The 19,359-nt window shown below is 45.6% G+C and overlaps 1 long non-coding RNA gene across 2 annotated transcripts; it reads left to right on the top strand.

Annotated features, from left to right (window-relative positions):
• The first annotated feature begins 17,305 nt into the window (after positions 1-17,305).
• On the top strand, positions 17,306-19,024 carry LOC129385881 (uncharacterized). Of its 2 annotated transcripts, XR_011895399.1 has the most exons (3): positions 17,306-17,389; positions 18,669-18,694; positions 18,884-19,024. It is a non-coding gene; the product is annotated as an uncharacterized lncRNA (long non-coding RNA). The 2 variants fall into 2 exon arrangements; XR_008613368.1 differs by lacking the exon at positions 17,306-17,389 and having other exon boundaries at positions 18,602-18,694.
• The last annotated feature ends 335 nt before the right edge of the window (positions 19,025-19,359 follow it).

The raw sequence follows: 19,359 nt of genomic DNA, 5'->3' as shown, positions 1-19,359 counted from the left end.
GAGTGAAGTATTTTCGCCTTTTATCAAACTCAATATCGGCAAGGCTGTCGATGCGCCAGGCACACAACCAGACATTATCCCGCACTCTTGCGAACACACATATTAAAGCTATGTCTTACAACAGGAGTCTTCACATGTAAAATGGGAGAGCCACTGTAATACAAGGTACAGGCGACAGAAACAATCTTTCCATAAACGTCGTCCTTTCAGTTATTTACAAAAGAAATACAGAAAACATCCTTAAATGTTTACTACGTTTCGGAATCGATATAAATATGTAATCTCAACACAATGTCATTTTCAAAAAAACAAAATCAACTCAGGTTGCCCTTGTTGCACATAAACAACATATAATCAAAAATTTCGAAAGTCATAATCCAGTTATCAGAGTGTTTCTCGGCTTCCCAAAAGGTTTCGATAGCCTTAGCCATCATGTTCTCTAAAAGCTTCACCACTGCGATATAACGGAAAATACCCACTATATAATATTATTACGATATGATCGAGCGATGCTCAAGGGACGAGCCACCGCGAGGACGACGACAAAGTGGGTCTGTGCCCTTGGCGCGAGCGAGTGTCGGCGTGCCGCCAAAATCAATAGCCTATATTGAACTCTTGTCTGCCCCACCAGTCCCTGATGGCGAGTACCTCGTCACTCCTCTGCCCGACATTCCACTACAGTATGACGTTACCGTGCCTCACAGTACACTTACTATTAATGCGAATCGACACTTTCATGCCTATCTTTAACTTTGGATTGGCAAAGCAAATTCTACCGCAAGGTATTTGCCTTGCCACCGTTGATTGTCTCGGCGACCATCACGTGGCAACTTTATCGACCGATGCTTCTTGCGAGCTTAGCAGGCCCATCGTGCCAGCCTCGGCCGCCGACCCCAAGATACAGAAAATGGTGGCGACGGACCTGTCCTCTGCGCAGGCTGAAGACCTTTGCCAAGTATTATCGCCCTACAGAGATATTTTCGACTTCGACGATCACCCTTTGGGCCAGACGCTCGCGGTCAAGCATCGGATTCTTACTGGCGATGCTACTCCTATTCACCGACGACCGTATCGAGTTTCTGCGCCGGAACGCCGAGTAATTCAAAGTGAAGTCAACAACATGCTGGACAAAAACATAATTGAGCCGTCTTCGAGTCCCTGGACGTCACCTGTAGTGTTGGTTAAGAAGAAGGTTGGCTCGTGGCGCTTCTGTGTAGAGTACCGCCATCTGAACGACATTACTAAGAAGGACGTCTACCCGCTCTCACGTATAGACGACGCCCTTGACTGCCTCCATGGTTCCAGCTATTTCTCTTCCATTTATCTTCGTTCTGGATACTGGCAGATTGCTGTTGACGTTATGTACAGAGAAAAAGCCGCGTTCATCACACCTGAAGGCATATACCAATTTAAAGTAATGCCGTTTGGATTATGCAACGCCCCTGCCACCTTTGAGCGTATGATTGACTCCTTGCTCCGTCGTTTCAAATGGTCCACATGTCCCTGCTACCTAGACAACGTCATCGTCTTCTTGCCCACGCTCGACACTCACCTTGAGCGTCTAACAGCTATACTTGATGTATTTCGAAAGGCGAAGCTGCAACTTAAATTCTCCAAACGTTTCGGCCGCCGCCAAATTACTGTTCTGGGCCACCTCGTTGACGCTTCCGGAAGACAGCCTGATCCCGACAAAACTCGCGCTGTCTTCGACTTTCCGGTTGCGAAGACAGCCGCAGACGTTCGAAGTTTTGTCGGGCTATGCTCGTACTTTCGTCGTTTGTTCAAGATTTTGCTGCAATTGCTAGACCCCTCACTAATCTTTTGGAGAAAGGCGTACAATTGTCGTGGGGTACTGCAGAAGCCGCCGCCTTCTCTCGTCTCGTCACTCTTCTCTCCTCACCACCCATTCTCGCCCACTTCGACCCTGATGCTACTACAGAATTGCGTACAGATGCCAGAGGTCATGGCGTAGGTGCCGTGTTAGCCCAGCGTCAGCGTGGCCAGGATCGCGTTATTGCTTATGCGAGCCACCTCCTCACACCATCGGAGCGCAACTATTCCATCACGGAACGAGAATGCCTTGCTGTAGTCTGGGCGGTTGCGAAGTTCCGTCCTTACCTTTACGGTCGCCCTTTTTCCGTAGTCACTGACCATCATGCTCTCTGCTGGCTCTCATCGCTAAAGGATCCTACTGGCCGGCTTGGTCGAGGGGCTTTGAGGCTACAAGAATTTTCATATTCCGTGGTCTACAAGTCTGGCCGCCTGCACCAAGACGCTGACAGCTTGTCGCGTTACCCTGTTGACGACCCTGATTCCTCCAATATTACCAGTGCTGCTTGTGTATTCTCTATGTCGCAGCTGCTTCATTTCGCCGACGAGCAACGTCATGACGCCTACATCAGAGCACTCATCAACCGTTTTGAACACTCTCCGGCCGACGCCACTCTACGCCTCTTCGTTCTCCGCGACGGTACTCTGTACCGTCATAACCTTCATCCGGACGGCTCTGAGTTCCTACTTGTCATACCTTAACACCTCCGCTCAACCGTTCTACAAGAGCTTCATGACGCACCAACGGCGGCACACCTCGGCGTACCTCGAACCTATGACGGTGTACGTAGCCGTTTTTTCTGGCCGGGCCATTCCCGTTCCGTACGACGTTACGTCGCCGCTTGTGAACTTTGCCAACGAAGCAAGAAGCCTTCCCAGCTCCCCGCTGGTTACCTACAGCCGCTTGACATCCCTGCCGAGCCCGTCCATCGTGTCGGCCTAGACCTTCTGGGCCCATTTCCGGAATCTACATCAGGAAACAAGTGGGTTGCAGTCGCGGTGGACTACGCGACCCGCTATGCCGTAACCCGCGCTCTTCCGACCAGTTGCGCAACTGATGTTGCGGACTTCCTCCTGCATGATATCGTTTTATTCGTGGTGCTCCACGTCAATTGCTAACAGACCGTGGCCGTATGTTCTTATAGCCAAAGTCATTGACGACATCATGCATGCCTGCTCAATACAGCATAAATTTACCACCTCCTACCACCCTCAAACAAACGGCCTCACTGAGCGTTTATACCGCACCCTTACCGACATGCTATCCAAATACGTTTCAGATGGCCACCGTGACTGGGACCAGGCTCTACCTTACATTACATTTGCGTATAAGTCTTACCGTCTCGAAACTGCTGGCTTTTCGCCTTTTCCTCTTCTATGGCCGTGAACCGACGCTACCACTGGACACTGTGCTTCCGTCCACCATAGCTTCAACTAGCGCTTATGCCCATGATGCTATCGCCCATGCTGACCATGCTCACCAACTTGCGCGCACTCGTCTACAAGTTTCTTAAGGGAAACAAAAACAACGCTACGACCTCCATCATCGTGACGTCCATTTTGTGCCCGGTACCCTCGTGTTGCTTTGGTCACCATCGCGTAAAGTTGGCATTTGTGAAAAACTCCTTTGCTGCTACACAGGCCCATATCGCGTGCTTCGCCAAGTAACCGATGTCACCTACGAAATCGCTCTAGCCACGCCCGCTACGTCCTCCGCTGTGACAACCAGTGACATTGTCCACGTCGCCCGACTCAAACCCTACAACTGTCCACGCGCCTTGGACATTTAACAGCCCCGTGACGGCGCTTTTGCCGCCTGGGGGTAGTATTACGATATCGTCGAGCGGTGCTCAAGGGACGAGCCGCCGCGAGGATGACGACAAACTGGGTCCGTGCCCTTGGCGCGAGCGAGTGTCGGCCTGGCGATCTGTCTCCAGTGTAAATAGCCTGTATATCGCCTCTTTAATCTGTTTCTTTCCACACGTAACAATATCATCCTAGATACGACACCATACACAGTATGCGGAGTATAACGGTTTCACATCTTCGTTGAAAAAAGTCAGTCTTGGAGGGCACCAGGGAACTAATTTAGGCCAGCTTTTTTTTTTGGTGTACCATCGATATTGTTACCACTGACGAGACGGTAAAGTACATTGTTTACGCTTACGATACAAGCCTTCTCTCTGGTTGTTTCACTGAGTATTAGCATGTCACAGCCATATTATTCTAAGATTTTTTTCAACTATCGTCTACACAAATCCATCTAAAAATAAATGTCAGCAAAACTGAAGCAGTAACCTTTCATCGGCGTCACAAAGAACTTCCCATGTAACCTATATTTATCAATTGAACCTCACTTGATGATAGTCATTCCTCAGAAACTATCAGCATCTCCTTTTCTGCAATTATACAAAGGGATGCGCTTGTTGACTTCTTGATTGGTAAACTTTCAAGCACCATTAACTTCTTGTAGGGGCAATTAAGCAATGTTCCCAGTCTACCAGAATATACCTCATTATTTTTCTTTAATCGTAATTATTGGGCTCTGGGTGGGATACAACTACAGATGTTATTATCACGAAGGTATTGTTTGTACAAAAGTGGATTATTGTATTTGTTTGCAAATTGTCTTATCTTTGTCACACAACCGAATTATTTCCAGAATTACGCGCAGTTAAACTTCCTTTTTTGAATAATTTATGCTGTCTCGCTACAATAAGGTATGCACAAAGAAGAAAGACGCTGCATTGCGAAGTATTGCCCATCTTAAAGAAAGCACATCGCGATGTGACGTTCGTTATCAGGAAGTATGGCATTTTGCACGTTGTTCTATAAACTGTGCATATCAAATAATTGGGTGCCGGTTACCTTCGCTGTTGATTAACTTCCTAAAATAACATAGGGTCCTTTTTTTGCAAACATGTCACTGCAAGAAGTGCCTGACATGTTATTGTAACACGTCTTTTTATTTCTCCTCAATTTTAGAACTTTCTAATTCGTGTTCTTTCGTTCTTTTGATTGCGGAACTGGTTCATTTTACCAGAATAAATTGCCGCTGTATTTATTTTGGTAATATTTCTTTGATTCCGCTAAAATCGCGTATTTTATTTAAGATCGCCTGCCAGTTGCGTGTTCTAGAAATCTGATTCATTTCTGTAACATCTTCCTAATGTACTCTGTCTTCACACTGCGAACTGCCCATTGATGACATTTGCAGGGGGCAGCCACCTTTCACAAAAATATACGTATGACATTGAATTCAAATGTATCGCAGTTGTCTTCGTGTTCTCCGTTCCTTTTCTTCAGCTGCGCCAAAGGCCTTCCACTACGTCTACTTGACGAGGCAATGATAGTAAACATATAGAAATAGGCCAAAAATGTATTTTCGCATGTGATACGCGAGTGACTCTAATTGAGTAATCTGATCAGAGTTGACTCACTCAGGCCTTTTAATGCACTACGTAGAGAATCAAAACACTTACGAACAACGTTAACGCCATTACCAGTGCACATGTCTGTAGGTAAATTCAGGACCTTGAAAATCTAAGTTGACAACCAGCAGTCATCAAAAAGAAAATGAGATAAAAAGAAACACCTAATTGGATGCAAAGAATGGGAACTAAGACGAACATGAAGGTTTACAAAAACGAGGAGAAATGAATTAGAAGGGAAAATCTGTAGATAAGGTATAGGATTGTGCCTTGCTGTGTTAGGCTGGAGTCAGTTGCCTAAAGAAAAAAAATACTCGAGTAAACATTCGCAAAACGTTTATGCAAGTCTATACTGCACAAAAATCTGGAGACAACTCAGCATATACAAATTCAATGCGAAGGTATTCACCCAATGAGACACTTAGGTAACGTACACCCTCCAGAAGCTCTTGGATTGAAACTGCATTGCTAGTTATGCAGTCAAGGAAGCATCAACCGATCAGCAGTCGAGATAAGCAATAGACGTTTAGAGTATTCGAGGAAGAAAAACAGGGTAGAAATTGACACGACTGTATCCGTTAACGGCATACGTAACGACAGAAGGTACCCATAAATGTTTTGAAAAGAAAAATGGTATAAAATGTATAAAAAATGTATAAAATGCTAAAACGAAAAGAATGTATATTATATGTGATTAACTCAAGCAGGTAAGCTGACTGTTTTTAAACGCCCCGTTTCAAGGGAACCGTGAATGAATTATCGTCAGCAGCGGTATCGACGCACGAAATATGTGCCCATTTATCGCATGACACGTTTTAAGCATTCACGCACACCAACCCGTGATGAGTTTGAGGCCATGCGCCGGTGTCCTGGTGGCCCCGATAGATGGCGATGTGAGATTACAAGGAAGCGTTAAATTGAACTGCCGCTGCAGTAAGTGCCTCATACATAACACTTTTCAATAGTGGCAAAATATTTTGTGTCGCTCTATTGCTTTAGTGCTAAAGGCTTTAGGGTCGACAGTCATCGGGACATGAGTACTGTAGAAATTTCGAACCAGTTTGCACATTTTCATATCTTCAGGACTTTATGTATGTGGCATGCTGTTTTACAGAAACTAAATTCTCTTCGGGAAAAAAATGTCGCGTTTCTTTCTCCGTGCCATCACTTTATATAAAATTGTAAAACATAGAAATGTTGCTAATGATGCTAAGTGCTAAGTGCTAATGTGCTAAGTGATTATTGCTTAATGGTTTAGTTGCTGCTTGTGTTCTTCGACTGCACTTGAAAATGGTCATGATGACTGTCCACACAAATGTGTTTAGCATTGAATTATTAGCGACACAATGCCATGACCCCGAGGAAACGAGTTATGTATGAGGCGTCTAACTCAGACGGACTCTTCTTTCGCACTTCTCCATGAAACCGTGGGGCCATGTACCACCGCCGGCAGATTGATTGTGAGTGCTGTCAAAAATGCACAACGCCCCTGTGTCTGGAACGTGTAATTCGCCAACCAACTGCTCTCTTGTGCTATTTTCTCCACACTCAGTACCATCTGGTACCGCTACCGGAAATTTCATGCGTGACCTCTGAGACAACAAGCGTTGACGTACCGGTGCCCTCGCCAATGGCAAACCTTGTGGTACACACTCAGTTCTCCAGGCTGGAGAGATGTTAATTCAAGAGTGGTACACACCCAGTGTGTCAATGGCGCAGCTCACTAAAGCGTTGGCGTGAAAAACGTTCATTTAAAATGACTACATACCGAGTGCATGTGCTGACCAGGTTGCTTAAGCATCGGTATGGTGTCTTTGAGGATACTTGGCGGCGTCGGTTTCATTTCACCCAGCATAGGATAAATTTAAAGGATCCTTTTCTTCATATTAAAGCGCCACATTACAAGTGATACGTACCCAAGCAGGCGTCATAGAGGTTAATTGAAGACCACCGCCGACCGCTTGCCACGTACCTAGTGCTTGTAAACGGCGTGAGAGTTTCACTGGATAGCGGTACCTACACAGTCCCGCTTCTATGTTGAACAATGTTGTCATCTTATAGTTTGGTTGAAGAGCGACCCATACAGACTGCCACATACTCAGTGACCGATGTTGTTCCGACGGATGATTGGACCCTGTTCCCTGGCCCTACCGTCACATGCACTACCCATCTATCACGATCGAACTAAGCTGTGACCATGGCGGGTGGGAAAGCGGTTATATAAAAACACAGATACCTATAAGCGTACATAGATTGTTATCCCCGGGAAAGTATGTCAAGTACCCTAGCGATGCTAATGCATTAATAATTATTTCTAAAGTACCTATTATTCCTTTAAAGGCGTGGAATATGGGCAAGCTTTACAGATATACAGTGAACTCTCACTTGAGTGAACTTCAAGGGACCGAAGGAAATAGTTCCCTTAACTGAAAGTTCACTAAAATGAATATTCACTAGACCAACATAAGACATGGCATACACAGTCGAACGTTTGAAGTGCAATTCATTCAGCAAAATACATGTCATCCATAGTGTTAGAAATGTCTCAAAGGGAATTTGTACATATCAAGAAGTACAAATTTCATAACAGTTATATTACTGCCTTTGTCACTTAGTAAAAAATCTGTAATCTTCTTGTGCACTTGTATGGTTAAATCACAGGAAGTAACAAAACTGTCCAAAGAGTCAATGTTTGTGTACACTTCTGGCACAGCTTGCTGATGAGACACAAAGTCTCTCAACTTTCCAATGTACCCTACGACTTCAGCTACAACCTCATCCCTCCAGGTTCTCGCTGCCTCTTGATCGGCATCCTTGCTTTCGCCGCAAATCGTTTTCCACGCGATCCCATGCCTATCCCAAAATCGTGTAAGCCATCCACTGCTTGCGTCGAAGCCGCGAACGTCCAGAGGAAGAGCAAATTCCTTCGCTTTGCCCTGTATCATCGGGCCGGACACTGGAATGTTTTGAGATCGTAGGTTGCGAAGCCATACCGCAACGGCATCGTCCACTTCTTTGGAGTACCCCGTGCAGAGTCGTTTCCTGGTGGGATTCATCGAAGTTTCTCCTTCAAGCTTCGATTTTTGTTTCACAATCGTTGACAACGTTGACGGTGCAATTCCATAGTCCTTTGCAACTTCCACTTACCTTTGATCGTTGTCCAGGCGCTGAAGGATTTCCAGCTTGTCTGAGAGAGACAACCGCTTTCATTTCGTCGCACTCATCTAGAAAGTGAGCACGCGAATTGCCGTTGTTACATAAACTTGAAGGCTGAGCGGAGCCGATGAAATACACACCACTTGGGTCATAAAAATAAGCCTTGGTCCTCTGAGCGAGTTCGTTAAACTGAAATATTGACTGTTGTGAAATTTGTTTAGGTGAAACATTTCGCATAGAATCTATAAGAAAACTGCCGGGGATTTTTAAAAAGTTCGTTATTCTGAAATATTCTATAAACCGACGTTCGTACAACTGAGAGTTTACCGTACTTCCTACTCCCCCTCCCCTTTTCCCTTCACATGGGAGTCTTGTCTGCAGAATTTTACGAATTTCAAAGTGGGCGGAATTGCAGATATGCAAATGGCCCAAGCGAACTAATTCTTGTAGAAATCGGTTTTGTGGCCCATTCTACACAGTAAACTACGGTATTCCTGTACCGGGTGCAGCCTCTCACCAGTAAGTGAGGAAGTCACGATGAGGTACCCTTCTCCCGGCGTGGCAGAGAACTCGTAGGGTGCTAAAGGGCCAAAAGTACTTATTCAGAGCACCGAAGCTTCGACGGTGGCCTACACAAAAGCACACCTCTGAAACGTAAATCACACAGGTCAGCCTTTGATGTTGGCAGTCAGAGAACTTTGGTTTAGCGTAACATAACGATAAGGCTGTAGGTAAAGGCGTTTTCGGTAAAGAAACTTGGGATCCGTGCCCTCGCAGAAAACTCAACCACAATACGCGAAAAACACCGTCACAGGGAACTTGGCTGCGAATTCAATTCGACACAGGAAATCGCACTGGAGAAAACACTCGAATATATCAGCATTTATGCAGCTAAAATGGCTACATCGTTAGCTCCCCTTCTACTTTGGCACGAAAGTCATAGACGTCTCATCAGGCGGAAAATGTTAGACTTATTTACAATTTTAATTGGTGGCGATTATTATTGCCATATAGTGTCAAGGTTCCTCAAGCGTTTCAGCCTCACACTAAAGCAAATGAAGGCTGTACTTGGACAGTTGAGTGTAAACACAGTAGAGACTAAACAGTCAATCGCCCATTCCTTGCCAATCACCCATCCACCTCGTCACATCTACGGACAGAACATTTTCGCCTATTACACTACGGAGTACTCGATACCCTAGCACAACTACAAGCATTCTATTGTGAAATCAGACGACGCAATACTGTAAAGAATTGTAACAAGCGAAGCCTCATAGTTCGCAGACAATGCTTTTGTCTAGCAGCGGAGACAGTAGCGTCACTTCCTATTAAGGGCAATTTGTCAATTTATCGACATAGTCGGCATCAAATCTGTGGGATTTTTCATGTGCCAGAGGCGACGCAATTCCCGAAAATTCTAAATGGCTTTCCTCACCTGTGCTACGAATGTCCGGCTCTCCAAGAGCTCCTAGTGGCCCTTAGTCTTCAGCCTTTATTGTTGGATATGAACTCTGGCGCTCGTACGGCATCTACTAAGTAATGCACTCAAACAATGCACTCATATATAAATGAGCACATAACAATCTACAAGTTATATTCTTGTTATTAGAAGCAGAACAAAATGCCCCAGTTTTAATTCAGAAGAACGATATTGTAACAAAGTCTATGCCTGGAAATGCAGCTCGGTGGCGGTAGATTCTAGAAGCATTTGGACGGATCTGTAGAACATAACTTCGCAATGAATAATGTTAGAGAAATTAAATCTTACAAAATAATAAAGGAAGGCCATGATTAACCCACGTCCTTTGTTGATAATCATTCAGGATGACCCGCAAAAGCTTGATGTACTGTCACCGGTGCGCTTCTTGGTTGAAAGAATGCCGACGACCATTCATTTGTTCGCACCTTATACCAGACGAGACATGTTCCTGTTGCACGCGCGCCTCGTGGCGCTGATTATATAAGACTCTTATTTCAGATATCTTTTAGAAAAGGTGTTGAACAGATGATTTATTGGAGCTTCAAACGACGTCGCCTGAACTCAAGCAAAATGGTTGAGTACTCGTCAAAGAAGGTCTCTCGAAGGGCTACATGTAGAAGAGTGCAAACATTAAGGAAACATTTAGGGTGGAGACGCCAGGTTACAGTCTAGCAAATTTATATCAACCAGAAGAACAGAAGTCAAGCTACCGACACACGGGCTCCCAGCCTTCGAGATTACAGAACAATGAGCGTAAAAATACTTCGTCAGGGGGACGTTGTTCGGCACAACATAAGTACAGTTGATAACTTGCCGGTGCAGCATCGTTTTCGCAAAAATGTATCAGGGATCAAGAAGCGCGAGCTCCGGCGGGAAAATGGGAATGTACCTACTGCGCACGGCCTTCGTCTTCACTACAATCGGCCCCTGGAGATAACCAGCTGTCCTGCCGATTCAAGAGGAAGATAGAACGAGCCGGCCGTAATATGGCTTCAGGCACTGCAGATGGACGGTTTCACGGCCACGACAGCGTTTGTCCGTAGGTGTCATGATAGGCCCGACGACATACTTCACAAGCGACGTTCGCGCAATTACACGGTAAAGTCCTTGGTATTTGGGTACAAGTTTAAATCATAGGCCAGGTGGAACAGCTGGAACACAAAACGACACGGGAATCTAGCAGAAAGCGGGAAGAGAGGGGATGCCGACGGCACGGTCATCGTCCGGTCGTAATTTTCGCTGCAACTGGTCGGTGGTCGTGTGGGAGCGGCCGAGCTTGAGGCACTCTTCCGCGGCGCGGGCAGCTTCAGAAAGCAGCGTACATTCGGATATGTCGGGCCGGCACGGAAGCATGATGTACAGTCGAGTAGAAGATTCGCGGCTATAGAGCAATAATGAATAAAAGTGTATATTCGCGTACGGAGCAGTAATCAAGGCATGCGTCATGAAAGGTGGAATACGGTTGCGATGGGTGTGGTCAGACGCGACTTATTTAGAGAAAATGTCGCCAAATGTGCGGTTGAATCTCTGCGTCAAGCCATTAGTTTGAGGATGGTAGACAGTGTTGGTGCGATGGAGAATTCACGGAGGAGTGCTCTGAACACTTCCGAAAGGACAAACGTCTTCTGTCGTTCAGTTCAGAAGCTGGCGCCGTGCGCCGTGACGAAAAAGGATTTGTCACAAGAATAAGGACGCAACATCGCTGCTTGCAGTGGCTGGTATAGCAGCTGTTACCGGGTGCCCCGTGAAGTATTCCACTGCAATGATTATCTGAAGGTTCTTTGATTGCGTGCATGGAAAGATCCCATACAAGTCAATTCGAATGCGATTGAAGAGCCTTACAGGACATAGGATTGGCTATAGCGGACCGGAGGCATGCTAAGCAGGATTCTTTCGGCATCGGCATTGCAGTCGTGATTGAACATACTTGAATATAAAAGTTTACTTGCGACGTCAATAAATCCTGGATTGAATGTGTTCGTACGTTTTGAAGACTTCTCTGTGCGCATTAAGCATCGCCATGGAAGACGGAGCATATATATATATCTGCATTGCATATGTCGAGGTCTGAGAAGTAACCGCTTGCAGTCATCTGACGAGTACTTGCGCCAATGCAGAATGCCATCCCGGATCTCAGAATTGGTAGCTTGACAGCGCAGGGCTCCGCAAAGAAGAGAAGAAGTAGGTCGCTTCAAAAGGGCATCAAGCAGTGCACTAATCCACCCATCCTTGCGCGGCGTCGATGCCATGTGGCACCGCGCTGGGAAGGAATTCACCTCATCCAAGGTCGACAAGCAAACAGTGCTGCCAGCTGACAATGGCGCGCACGAAAGAGCGGCGGCATAACTGCGGCGGCGGGCACAGAGGTACAAAACGCATATGTCTAAATCTTCAAACGCAGAGCCCAGCAGCTATTCGGCCACAGGGTTCGTTTAGTGTCGAGAGCCAGCAAAGCGCATGGTGGTCAGTAATTAGTGGCCGTATAGGTGAAAAAGCAATTTACCAAGCCCCTAGAAATATTGGCAAATATTCCTTATCTTCGACTAAGTAATTCATCACTGCTTTCGTGCTAGTCCGGGTTACATACGCAATGACGTACTGATCAAAGCCAGCTTAGTCTAATCCAACAGTACTGGCGTCGGTGTGCATTTTACTCAAAGCAGTAGGATCAAAGTGGCGTATTAGCATTGACGTGAGAGGACACAAGGCATCGGTACCAACTGGCAATGAAGTGAAATTAGTTGAATGACTGGTGGTTGAATGAATTAGTTGAATAGCTATGGTGGTTGCTAAATTCTGAACAAAGTAGCGGAAGTATGAAGAAAGGTGAGTGAAGCAGCAGAGTTTTTCAAAGACGAAGGTGTTGTAAATTTTGGAGTTTGGTGTCGACAGGAATAATGCCGTATTTGGATGTCATGTGCGGAAGGAAGTTGAATTGAAAACCGCCTCCAGTAAGACCATGCGAATGTTGTTCTAGCCGGCAGAGGAGAGTGGGAAGGTCGCGAGAACGCAACCACATCATCGAGGTAACATTCATGTTTTCCACTTCTGGCCCAGTTGAAGAATCATGCGCTCGAATGTTTCGTGGGCATTGGCAGGTACCAATGACATTTTAGCAGTGTTGTTTGCTGGACGAGTTAGGGTATGGTGACAGTATAGGTGGTTACAGCAAGTACAGACCGGAGCCAGTGTTTTGCTGTCCATTCCCTTAACTTGCGCTCGTGTCTGTGTTTGCCGGAACCCCTTATAGTGCTACCTATAGCATGACGCGAAATTTATATCGGCGGTGTGGTGCGACAAATGCCATTTTAAGTGGCTAGTCTGGCGTCATGGGGACTTGCCAATAACCCTTAGATAAGTCCATGGAAGTGAATAACTTCGCGCCTTGGAGGCACTCAAGGGCGTCGTCATTTCTCTGCAAAGGATCAACATCTTTGCAAATTGTTTTGCTTGGACGACCATCAACCGAAAATTGAATTGACCCATCTTCTTCACAAGAACAACTAGGGAAGCCAAGGGTTGCTAGGACGCCGCACGATGCCGCGGAGCTTCAGCATCTCAGCGACTTAGTCGTCGATTACAAGGCGCTTTGACCGTGACACGTGTTGCTTGCCTTTGTCGCAGTGGCCATTCGTAACCGTGTCGATGCGGTGACAAACAGATTACGTGGGTCCCAATGGGGCATGTTGGGGGAAGAAAAAAGAGCGAGACTTGCCTACGAGATGTAGAAGCTGGGCGAGGGCGGAAGGAGTTACAGTGTCGGCGATGTAGCAATTCGATACATCGGGAGACCGGGCTCTTCGTTAGGACTTCAGTTCAGCGCGTCTATCTCAGTGGTGATGGAACACGTTGGTATGACGATGTTGCTAGAAGGGTTGATGCTCCGGACTGGACCAACGCTTTCGCCACGGAGCAATATGAGGGGATATGGCAAATGGTTGCTGACGGGTAATCTGGTGATGCCATCGCAAACTTCTAAGAAAGCGAGAAGCAGCGGGGAGCATTTCCGGTAACCGAACCTGGCAGAAAGCGTACAAAGGGGGTTTCTGTCGTAACAATCCTATAGAAAAACGTGGCAACGGCAGAAGAAAACAGTGAAATTCTGATGTCTTCTTCAACGAATACTGCAGCAAATTCCACTGCAGCGTGGCAACAATCGATGACGGCGTGATTAGCGGTCTCAGCGTAAGTCCCATCCAAAAATCACGTAAAAACTAAATTTTCGTGTTTCGCGTGCGTAGTTGTATTTAAATAGTTCCAGGCGACCCCCTTACGAACACCGCTTTCGTTGTTTTTATCGAGCAGGTTGGCGAAACCTATTAAATAAAAGATGACGTTGAGTTTCATGGTATCATGCGACTTGTTGCGGTTGCTAGCTTTCTCCTATGATCACAACGAATCTTCGACGCCGTCTCCATCAGTTCCACTGAAGATGCCTTCATCTCGCTGATGGAGGGCAGCAGCACAAACAAGGCCTGGTGAAGTGGGTGATGTATTCTGCCTGGCGTCGTCATGTTTGACGCACGGGACAGTTCGGCTACGCTATTCAAATATGGACGGAAACCATAGAAACCTAGGGTGGTTGCTTGGGCTAGTTGGTAATTCATGATAAAGAAATCAATAAAATATATGACCGCCGCCGCCCCTGCCAGGCAGCCACACACACACGGGCGCGCGCACACACACACACACACACACACACACACACACACACACACACACACACACACACACACACACACACACGCACACGCACACGCACACGCACACACACACACACACACACACACATATATATATATATATATATATATATATATATATATATATATACTAGGAAGTAAGCATTTTTCTATATGTAATGCCCGAACGAGGCCCGCTGACAAACCATACGTCTCATGCCACGTTTTGCACGACATATATTTCCGAAATTGTGTTTTAGAATTATCTTTATGAAATCGAATTCTGTGGTTTTACGTACTAAATCGAGGATACAATTCTTAGGCGCGCCGTACTAAATCGAGGATACAATTCTTAGGCGCGCCGAAGTTGGGGACTCACGAATATTTTTGAAGCACTAGAGCACGCAATGCAGGGTGCAGGGATAGTATGCCATTTTGCCCCAATTTATAGGACAGAAAGACAGTTGGATGTGCCATGAGAGCTATAATTTGTTGGACTTGCTTCTGGAGGCATTCCTTACCTTTGTGTTCGTGTTTTCTTATTCTTCTTTAGTTCTGTTTGTTGTTTTCTTTTTTACACGTGAAAATCGGACCCTTATCCTGTATAAACGTTATCTGACAATAATAACGCGGTCAAAGTTGAAGCGCCCGTCGCCAATCCGTCCTTCTTGTACCCTTCTTTTCGGACTAGACAGCGCAATAGGAAAGTATGAACAGTCACCAGATAGCCATTTTCGTTGCTTTTTTTAATGCCGTACAATCACCTGAGTTGTCATACCACTACCGTAATGCCTCGGTGGTCGTTCCACATAGTCACTATGCCTTTGTCATACAATTATCGTCTCATCTTCGTCATTACGCCGTCGTCGTAACGCTATCCTCGTAAGGCACTCGTCGTCATGAGAATGCCCTGATGACATTGTCGTAGCCTTGTAGTCATTATTCACAATGATTTTGAAATCGCCATCCAATTTCTTTACCATCGTGTTCATACTACCTTCCTTATTGACACGAGAGCATCTAATGGTATATTATGCGAAAAAAGCCTGGGCGTTTATCAGGGAAACAGCACTTAAATTCTCATGGGCTATGATGCCATATCACGTGCGCCCGTCAATGGAGCACATCGGGCTAAAGGAAATACCTGATGCCGAGGTGGCGCGTCAGGTGTTGCTTGAAGGAAGAGGGCCTCGCCGCGACGTCGTGGTACCCTCGTTCTCAGAAGACCCTGTTGCCCACGCCTTCGTTGTCCGTACAAGCAGTCACCTACGTTACAATTTCGCTTCCATAACGGCTGTAAATAAGTTACTGTATAAAAGAACAGAATAACTTGGAAAGGCGGTAGAGAGTTTCGAAGCTACGACCCCACGCTCAGATACCGAGTGTCTCACCCTGTGGGCTAAACGTAGATAGTAGGCCTATGCACTGTGCTTTATGATATCATGATTATTGGACTGAAATTTCCACTGCCAATCCCGGCGTGGCGAAATCAGTGGCATCATAATCACCGCAGCTTATTCGGGAGCGCCCGCGTTTCATTGTATGGTAGTAGGGCAAGGTAGCATGACGTCACGAATATAAGTGCACTGGCTTTGTACTCTATAGGAGGCTTTGGCCAGGCGACTCAACGCGCTCGCTTGCCCGCAAGGAATTCATTACTCAAGGGACGGGTTAGCGGTGTTGCATTGGGCAATAATGCTTTCACACTCACAAGTCATAGGAAGTGTTTAGCTGTCGTCGGTTTTTTTTTCATTGAAGATGTTTCTGTTTCGTCATTTCATAATTGTTACTGTTTTTTGTCGTGCTTTCTTGGTCATGCCGCGATTTCTATGGATGACCCAGTGGAGTGCGTGACATAAGCATCGAAGCAGTATATGTCCTATACAGCTGAAGCAATGAAAATGCCAGATTGACCAAACATAGAGTGTAAATAAAGGTGTCTACAGTTATACAGTGTACCGCTAGATTGCTTAAATCATAATCGTATTACCACCAACCGTCATCTTGGGAAGGGTTATGACGAAACTGTTTTCTATACTTGTGAACGCCACGCCGTAGAGGTATATAGGTGGTTGGCCACAAGAGGATCGCCCTAGACTCGAAGGCGCCCAGCGGCGAGGTGGAAAGGCACAGTACGCCAAAACGCATTCAGCTGATTCTCGAATATTTCAAATTTAAACATTGCGCTCACTACTTACGCTTGCTCATTTAACAACGTGTCTCCCTATACCAGCAAGGCTGCGTCATGATCGCGCTTACACTTGCAATGTGCAATAGCAGTGTGCATAGATGTAATACGCTCGCTGCCTTTCTTTTCGTTATGTTTATCTTGCTATCCGGCTTCTGGGTTTCGATGCGCAAAAGGTTTGTTTCTTTAATCTGCACATCCCTGGTGCGTGTTATCGGACTCAAGCGGAACTCTTCGGACAACAGAGGCCGCGGCTGAGTGGCGGAAATTTTGATTACATAGATTATAGGACATTCAGAAGGACTGAATAATTTTTTTTTAATTATGGGGTTTTACGTGCCAAAACCACTTTCTGATTATGAGGCACGCCGTAGTGGAGGACTCCGGAAATTCCGACCACCTGAGGTTCTTTAACGTGCACATAAATCTAAGTACACGGGTGTTTTCGAATTTCACCCCCATCGAAATGCGGCCGCCGTGGCCAGATTACTGAGCAACCACGGCGGGTATGAATAAAATTTTTCCACATATGTTTGCAGAAAACCATTTCTTAATTAGCCAGGAAAATTCTCAAGAAAAATTATGCCGCTAGCGGACGAAGACTGGTGACCTATCACTATAAGTATTAAAACCTTATACTGTACCGTATTTTTGAATTGTTTGGCTAAAGTTTGTTTTGATTCCTTGGGCCTTGTGAATGCACAACCTCATTTGAATTCCATCGTCATTTGAAGATCTGGCCTTATTAGTGCACCTTTATATTATGCAATCAAATTGTATAATTGACTGCAGTGACAAATTCTCTTGTTTAAGTCCGCACATGCGTAAGAATGTTTAGAACTACGAAACAATTCACCTGTGATTACGATACTTTCTAATGGCAAATTTGAGCGAAGCTGTAAACGTGTTTTCATTTCACGCTATACTGCCTAGCGTGGATAATCTATGTCGTGCGGTTCGTTGCAAACGGAGCGAAGTGGGGCGCGACGGCCTCGCTAATCTGGAGAACACGAGAGCAAACGCGTGAGTGACACGGGGGCTCGATTCTCACCAGCCGCCACAGAAAACCTCCGATCATGCAGCGCTTTGTTTCCATGCAGACGATGTACGCGATTCTAGTGCGAACCCGTCGCCATCATCGCCGCAAAGCCCCTCGTGCGCGGCACTACGCTCTTTGTCCCACGCTTCCACGACATCCCCTCCTCCGCTTTCCTCCTCGCGCTCTTTTCAGCATCGCCGATATTTTCCTTCTCCATAGCGCTCCACGTTCACTCTCATCTTTCGCCCTGCTCGTTCACTCTCATCTTTCGCCTTTCCTCCTCGCGCTCTTTTCAGCATTGCCGATATTTTCCTTCTCCATTGCGCTCCACGTTCACTCTCGTCTTTCGCCCTGCTCGTTTGCTCTATTACGGGGTATGACGCCGACGCCGGCGATTGCCACAGGAACGGGCGCATAAGCGCTGCGCTCTAAAATCTACGCTGACAGCACCTGGCGAAGCATATAGTAAAATACAGCATTGTCACAGGCTAAGATGTACAAAATATCAATGTACCTACAGGTAACAATAATCAGGATGTTATGATTCGTTTTTCTTCGAAAGAAATTACGTACACGATCACACGTATTGCACAAGAAATAATGCGATAACCCGTCTTTTGTTAGCAAATAAATACAAAGTTTAATGATACTGATCCCACAAATTTGAATGGAAAATTGCGAGTGAAATATAAGGCAATAATTTTAGGCGTCCGTCGCGCAACAGTTTGTTTAGGCAAACAAAATAATTATTTGTTCACAATCAAAGTTTTTCTGTAAGTTACGTATCCCATGATGTTGGTTAAAGCCCTTGGGCTTTTTTTTTATTGAGCTCAAGAAATAACACTGACTTTCTATTTTGCAGCGGGTTTACTGTGGACGATATTAAAGGTAAGTGCACCTAAACTCTTATCGCATGTAATTGAGTAGTGGTATGTAAAAGCAGGAAATATTATATACTGTTTGAATTAGGATGTACACTGCTAGCACAAAAACACTGTTCTGAAATGTTCGAACATCGCAGTGTTCTTCAGCCCCCTTGCTATGATGTCACAAAATATTTCAAATTATCTTTTACAGCGGCAAGTGGCGAAGCTGCAACAACGAATACCCAAAATAATAAATAGGCTATAGAGCTATGCTCTAGGCGATGAATGATTTCCAAGAAAGTGTGTGGTAATTGATGTCGACAGATAAGTTGCAATAAAGGTGTGGACCTAATTTCAGCCTCCTCTTCTAGGATAATACTTTAGGTCTTATGCACTGCCCACAAAATATACACAATATACTTGCAACAGTTAAACAACGTGCCAACAGTGTGTACCAGAATAATCATACTTTGGAAATATCTTTGCAAAACCGGGCATAACAAGTTTGTGCCGGACGTGGTACGAAGGGTGGTTAGGGGAGGCTTTTTGAAATATTCACATCCATATAAAGAATAGTAATAGCATGCCGTATTGTGACTACCGATTACTGTTTTTTGTAGGTATTCTTGACTAGAATGTTGTGTTTTTGTGGTGGTGGGCCCCAGTGAATAAACATCACTTTGAGCG

Source organism: Dermacentor andersoni, chromosome 7 (assembly GCF_023375885.2).
Source record: "Dermacentor andersoni chromosome 7, qqDerAnde1_hic_scaffold, whole genome shotgun sequence".
In the NCBI taxonomy this organism is placed as follows: domain Eukaryota; kingdom Metazoa; phylum Arthropoda; class Arachnida; order Ixodida; family Ixodidae; genus Dermacentor; species Dermacentor andersoni.
Note: the sequence above shows the minus strand (reverse complement) of the source record. Positions and strands in the feature narration are given on the sequence as shown.